This window comes from Coccinella septempunctata, chromosome 1 (assembly GCF_907165205.1).
Source record: "Coccinella septempunctata chromosome 1, icCocSept1.1, whole genome shotgun sequence".
In the NCBI taxonomy this organism is placed as follows: domain Eukaryota; kingdom Metazoa; phylum Arthropoda; class Insecta; order Coleoptera; family Coccinellidae; genus Coccinella; species Coccinella septempunctata.
Window position 1 is genome coordinate 5,331,488 of NC_058189.1, and position 7,762 is coordinate 5,339,249.

The window sequence follows — 7,762 nt, forward strand, 5'->3', positions numbered from 1 at the left end:
TGTCAAAAAATTCCTGCCACTGGGAATTACACTCAGATAGGATATGGAGTTGTTTCGTAGAATCCAGAAAACCAAGCAGTTCATTATTTAATAAAGAATTGCACTCCAGAAAATGAAAATTAAAAAAAAAATTAGGATTTCTGGTAATCAGTGTTAGATACCCGAAAGTTTGGTATGCAAATAAGGATTTTCGAATACGCTTAATCTGTCCCAAGCGATTTCGTGAGCCTTAGTTCAGATTTTCATCTTCGATACGACATTTTTCAAAAACAGAAAATTTCAATCTGCGATATCTCCTGCTATATTCGTCTGATGCAATTGAGATTTCTGGTTCTATAATCAGCGTTGCCAAGGCTTCCACCCTAGCACAAAAAATGGGTAGAAAATGAGCAAGGGGTTAGACCCTAACATGGCCTATTTGCACTTCTGTCTTAAAACCAGGTTGTACTATAACTGTTCTAGGATATGGAGTGCAAGTACCTATACAGAGTGAGTGAGAATTATTTTTATTAAATTCTACATGGCGATGGGCCTAGGGCGGCCAAGACGGCTGATCCGCCACTGCCGGTGTGTTTAGTTTGTTACAACAATTTTTTAGAATTCTGATCCCTATAGCTGAGTAGAAACCCGTGAAAGGATTAACCATGAAAACAGTGATTTCAAATTTCACTAATTGTCTTCGAAACTACTGAAACAGCGAAAAAAATTCAATGAACATGCATTTTTCGAATTGAAATTTCCATCAAGAAAACATTTTTGCTCTCAAAATTCCACCAAAATCTGAAAAATAATTGAATAATTTATAGAACGGCTTGTTTGTTTCACATTTCTTAGGTGTTGAAAAATAGTGGACTTTTCAAAAATCTATGTGTCTAAGTATTTTGGAAACTTCAAAACTCGAAAAAATCTGTTCATAGAACGGCTTGTTTGTTTCATATTTCTTAGGTGTTGAAAAATAGTGGACTTTTCGAAAATCTATGTGTCTAAGTATTTTGGAAACTCCAAAATTCGAAAAAATCTGTCCATACTTTCAAGGGTTATACCACAGCAAGGGGTGAGGATTTGAAAAGTTTTCGGCAATAAATCACCTCTAGAAATCATGTGCATTTGATTGTTAAAACCCTGTATGTTGAATTCATTTGAAAATAAATAGTTCTGATAATTTTATGATTTCTATAAGTGCAAACTAACCCTATATGGCCTATGGCTCTGCCTTGGACATGTCCATGGTATCGGCACTGATTTTCATGCACCATTTAGGAGATATACGAGGATATATTGAAAAATTTTTAGCCTATTATAAAACCAGACAAAATTTCAATGTCAAAATATTTTATTACTCAACATATTCTCCTCTTAATTGATTACATTTATTACAGCGAACCTGCAACGTCTCTAGACCTTTCAAAAAAAATGTTTCTTCTTGCTCTGCAAACCAGACCTCCACAGCTTTTATTACCTCCTCGTTGGAAGAAAATTTACGACCTTTTAAATTTTTTTTCAGCTGAGGAAAGAAATAATAGTCGGATGGATCCAAATCTGGTGAATAAGGGGGATGTTCTAGTAATTCAAACCCTAAATCACGAACTTTTTGCATGGCAACATGAGATTCGTGTGCAGGGGCGTTGTCCTGCAAAATCAAAACACCTTCTGTCCGAGTCCTTTCTCTTTAATTTTTCCCGTAGAGTGATTAGTAATGACGAATAGTAATCTTTGGTTATCGTTCTACCCTTATACAAAAAATCAATCATGATTACTCCATGGCAATCCCAAAAAACTGAAGCATGAACTTTTCCAGCAGATTTTTGGACACGCAACTTCTTAGGTCTTGGAGAACCAGAGTGTCGCCATTCCATCGATTGTTGCTTTGTTTCTGGATCGTAGAAATGTACTCAAGTCTCATCCATAGTAACAATTCGGTTTAAGAACTCTACATGGTTTTCAAATCGAGCACAGATCGAACGCGATGCTTCTACCCTTGCACGCTTTTGGTCAACATTCAAACATTTGGAGATCCATTTTGCAGCAATTTTTCTCATGTCCAAATTGACGTGAACTATAAGATGAACACGTTCGTATGAAATATTCAGTGCTTCAGATATCCGTTTTAGCCCAATTCGACGGTCTGATAAAATCATGTCATGAACTACAACGAAATTTTCGGGAACTGACACAGAAACTGGTCTTCCCGATCGGTCATCATCATCAATGGAAAATTTACTTGCAGTCCAATTTTTCACGGTCGCATACAAAGCACATTGATCACCAAGGGTATTAACGAGGGTATTAAGCATATCTTCGTAAATCTGCTTACCTCTTAACCCTTTTAAATACAGGTACTTGATGATGGCTCGATATAAATTTTTCTATTTTCACAATTTCAATGGACATCTTCTTTCTTTTAATTTATTGCGTAACTCTGGTTTATTATTTCGATATCAAACTTCACATTGACACTTCTAATGAGTTATTGTTCAATGCTATTGTAACGCAATATTTTTTTATGCATGGAACTGGTCTAGGCTAACAAGATATCATTACATCCTCGTATATTCCATTTTCTAAATCAGAAATTCTGTAGTGGTTAGATGCAGATGCTTTTTAGGATTAATTTCCCTCCAATCTAGGTCATTTCGCAATACGCATCACCACGCTGAAGGTAGAAAAGGGTCCTAAAATTACCCGCACGATCTACCTGACATGATTCCCTTCTTCTGCCGCTCGCTGCTTCATTCGTGTTTGCGATATTTTTTGCTTGTTGATTAGATGGTGGCGTGTGAGAGTCTTTTCGAGGAGATAAAGCACGTACGGCGAACATTTTGCTACGTTGTTGCTTATTTTGAATCAATGGAGGTGGTTAGTGTGGGACGTGGAGATCCGGGTCGATATGACTCAGGGATAATTGATAATAATTGGCGGAAAATAACGAGTTGCGAGCTACAGGTTTCATGGACGACCGTGATTCAGATCGAGAATTTTCCATAGACTTATACTGCTTATAATATCAATAATTCTATTTATAAATCAATGGAATTTTCACTCTATTTTTATTACAGATCTTTTGTTGAACGTGGATGTAATATTAATGGAGAATGATCACGCCTTAACAGTGAGGCAATGAATACAATAATAAGAACTAATTCAGGTGCATACTACGATATGAATAGAACCAGCCAATTCGCCATCATCAGAACAACTAAATGATGAACATCCTACTGAAGAAGAGCAGATGCTGACCATTAGGTTTCAATTGATCTCGTCAATCTCCTTCTCTGATGAAAAAACATTTGGAATTGATGGATCCTAATATATAAATATTCTTTTCATACAGAGCTTTACAATCTTTAACAGCAAACAATAATTATAGCATGTGTATGAGATAAAGTTTCAGCAGAGGTTAGCGTAAACGGGGTACCATTCCATTTGGTGTATGATACAAGAGCTTAGTGAAAAACCTCATTAAAAAAACCATTTTCCCCGTGAGTGTAGTGGATTGTGTAAAATTAAATTGTTCAAGAAATAAGCTGAAGTACTCTATATTGAATCTCATCATCATCTCATCATCTCACTGCAAAAATTGATCCTTTCTTCAACAAAAAGGAAAATCCAGAAAGCCTTCTCCAAGATACAAGAAACTTTTATCTGAAAAGAGAGAAAACAAAAGCAGAAAAAGGTAAAATAATAAAATTAGATTCAATATGTCAGATTGACCTAAAATTGACAACCCAATTCAAAAAAGATTCGGAAACTGCATGTATAGACCTAAAACCATCCAGAAATTTATAAATCGGACAATGATTAACCAGATGACTTATAGTTTCTTCTGGTTCCTCGCATTCACAACTAGGGCTTTTAACTGAATTCCACCTGAAAAGCATACCTACTATTGCAACGTCCGTGACCTGTTCTTATACGATTATGAATAGACCATATTTTCCTGGGAAGATCAAAACCAGGAACTCTATTCGAGGGATTAGTAACTAATTCTTTGTTGAAATTAGTGCATGTATTCCATTCAGACTGCCAAAGGTCTTTGTCCTTTATATTCGAATTAAGAAAAGAGTTGGACCATAAAGGTTTAAGCGACTTCAGTCTTGGAATCGTATTTTCTGGAATGTAGGATAGGATTGGAATCTATTCCAGGAATTCAAAACCGCAGTCTGTCTACGGATATGAGGCAATACAGTGTTCGAAAGAACTGGTAATCATTAAATAGGTGAAGATCTAATAGTTACAGTTATAGTTTTCATGGAAAGATTCAGCTGTGCATCAATTTTTTGCACATGAGCACTATTAACCCAAGCGGAGCAACAATATTCAGCAGCCGAAAAAACCATAGCTAGGCCTGCCGTTCTGAGAGTAGCTGCATGAGCACTCCATGAAGTACCGGCTAGTTTACGAAGGATTTTATTCCTTCAGACATAAATTTTCCAAATGGGCTTTGAAATTCAGCGAGGAATCCAGCTCAACTCCTAGATATTTAGGATTGAAGTTATGTTCCAAAAAAGAATTACCGAAAACTACACTCAACTTTCTATATTTTTGATGATTATTCAAATGGAAACACGAAACTTCGGATTTATTTGGGTAAGGACGCAAACGCCACTCGAAACAGTAATTCCTCAAAATTTCTATAATAATATAATAATAATAATAATAATATCGCCTTTATTAGAATGAAATCATAAGATACACTCTGAAGATGTTAGGGACCCAACTGAAGCGAAGTTTAGTCTATGACTACTCTTACACTTAACTCCAGAGAGGCCCCAAAAAAAAAAATTACATTGATAATGGTCCAAACCATAGTAATACAACATGTAACAAGAACAGAAAAAAAAAAACAAATCATATGTGAAAACTTAACACTTATAGAAAGCAAAAGCAAAAAAATAGAATATGATAAAATAAACATCACTGAATCTGTCTCTGGAATAATATAGATCTCAAACGTGCCCTAAACTGTGAATACGAAGTTGAATGCAAATCCAAGTTGACAGCATTGAAAATTTTTGCAGCACCGTAAGAGAATGACCTCTGAAACCTGGCCGTCCGATGAGACGGAATCGTCAGCAAGTTCGCGCCACGTATATGACGATCATGAACGGCACATCTCGGTATCAACCTGAGCCTCAGATCGTGCACCGACGGCACCTTCATCAATCTGAACACGAAGCAACCCAAGTGCAATTTAGCCCGATTATCCATGCGCAGCCAATTCAGCTCATTTATTCTACGAGAAATTCCTCTGTCAAATTTCCTGAGCCCATAAATGAACCTCACGCACCAATTTTGGATACTCTGAATGCGATTCCGGGAAAAATGATTGATACACGAACCATACACAACGTCACAGTAATTGAATCTCGATAGAATCAATGTTTCACACAGCATTTTCTTGATCTCAATCGTCAAATACCTCCGTGCGGAGTAAATCAATTTAAGCTTGAAAAAAGCTGATCTCGTAATCTGGGATACATGGTCTGAAAAATTGAGCTCTCTATCAATCAATAGACCCAGATCTCTAGCACTGTCATATGCCTTCAGCTTTACTCCCTCTACACATATGTTCAAACTGTTCACAATATTCTCATAATCTCTCTTGCCCGTAAAGACCAACATTTTACTTTTATCTGGGTTTATGTTCAGATTATGGTGCAGTGAAATATTCCTTAAAACCTCCAAGTCCGAATTTATTCTGTCAGAAGACAGCAATATGTCCTCCGGCAAGAACCTGAATAACAATTGCGCATCATCAGCAAATAGTTCGACCATGCAAAATTTCAACCTAGAAAAAACATCGGCTGTGTAGATGATGTACATCAGAGGACCAAGAATAGATCCCTGTGGAACTCCAGCCAAAACATCCCTCCTGCTAGAAAGCCTATCACCAACCCTTATAGTCTGCGTACGGAGTGCCAGAAATGAAGATATCAAAGAAAGCGAAGAGAAAGAGAAACCATAGTATTTCAGCTTCGCACACAACAACTTATGATTGATAGTGTCGAAGGCTTTGCTGAAATCCAGCAGAACGAGTACATCAATGAATCCCCGATCAAGATCACGGAAAATAGCATCAGTCACCGACAGGAGACATGTAGCCGTGCTACATCCCTTCCGAAAGCCAGACTGATAGGAAGGTAACAACTCTTTTGCTTCAAAGTAACAGCTCATCTGCTGGTAAAGTACCCTTTCCAGCACCTTCGATAGAACAGGTAAAATACTAATAATTCGTAAATCCGACACGGTGTTTGGTTCTAGGACCTTCGGCAAGGGAACCCCAACAGCAGTTTTCCAGGTGGTCGGAAATACACCTTTAAGAATGCAACTATTCACTAGGTGCAGTATGAAGGGATCAATAAATGGCCTACAAAAATTGAGCATCCCAATGTCTATAGAATCTGCACCCATAGACTTGGTCTTGATATCATTAAGCAAATCGGTAACCAATGCCTGCTCTACAATGTGGAAGTCAAACGACAATGACCGGTCAAACTTATTTTCATTATAGAAGGAAGTTCTCTCCATACATAATGCATCATTCGTGGTGGCATTAAATTGTGCAAAATAATCATTAATTACTTCTGGGTCAGATAATTCTTCAGATAAGCCCGACCTAAATCTACAAGAAATCCCAATATTTTTCAACGCCATCCATGCCTTTTTACCTCCTTCTAATGTGGCCTCAGCAATAAATGACTTCTTTGACTTACGAATCTCAAAAAGGACCTTATTTCTCAAGTTCTTATATTCCTTCCACATGTCATCGCTCCGGAAGTTCTTAAACCTGTTCAAGGCGCGATCACGTTCTCCCATCAGATGTCTTATAAAGTCAGTAATCCACGGAGCCTTAGGACGAGAAACCCTTCTAGTCACAACAGGAGCATGCTTATTAAATACGCTCAGTAAAAAGCTGTTGAAAATTTCTACCTTATTATCAATATTCGACTCGTACAAAAACTCATTCCACCTCTTATTTTGTAGGTCCTCGAGAAACACATCATTATCGAAATTGGAGAAGTCCCTGTATTTAATTAACCTGGAAACTTTTTTCTCTCTCAAAAGTTTTACCTCAACAAATGTAAGACTATGATCACTTATGTGATCCACGTTAACAACACCGGAAGACTTGATCATTGTACTCGGGCAACTAACAAAAATAGGATCCACCAACGAACCTCCACGTGATGTTATTCTAGTAGGCTCACTTATTATCTGATCAAATCTAAATTCTTCAATTCTTCAATTCTAAATCTGTAGATAGATTATTCTTTATGCATCTGAAATCAGAATGACGGAATGCGAGGGCAATATCATCAGCGTATATAAATTTCTCAGAAGAAGTCATAGGGATATCACACAGATATAAATTGAAAATAAGAGCTGCTATAACTGATCCTTGTGAAAGACTGTTATTGAAACTTTTGAAATTACTACTGTTATCATCAACAAAAACACGAAACCTTCTATCTGACAGCATGTTTTCTAGTAAGCGAACCATCATCTTTCAGTAATTAAATACTGGTAGTCGCTTCTGAGTATTATATAGTCGTACTCAGACAAATACAATGGCAAATGTCCCACATTTCCTCTAATTCAGTAAGGGGGACTGATTATTGCAGGCAACATACGTGTAAAGGATTGAGAAGGTGGGAGCACGTTCAGTTCACGGCAGAAATGTCAGCAGTAAAATAATGAAGAATGATCACGCTTTAACAAGGAAACAATGAATACAATAATAAGAATCAATTCAGATGCATAC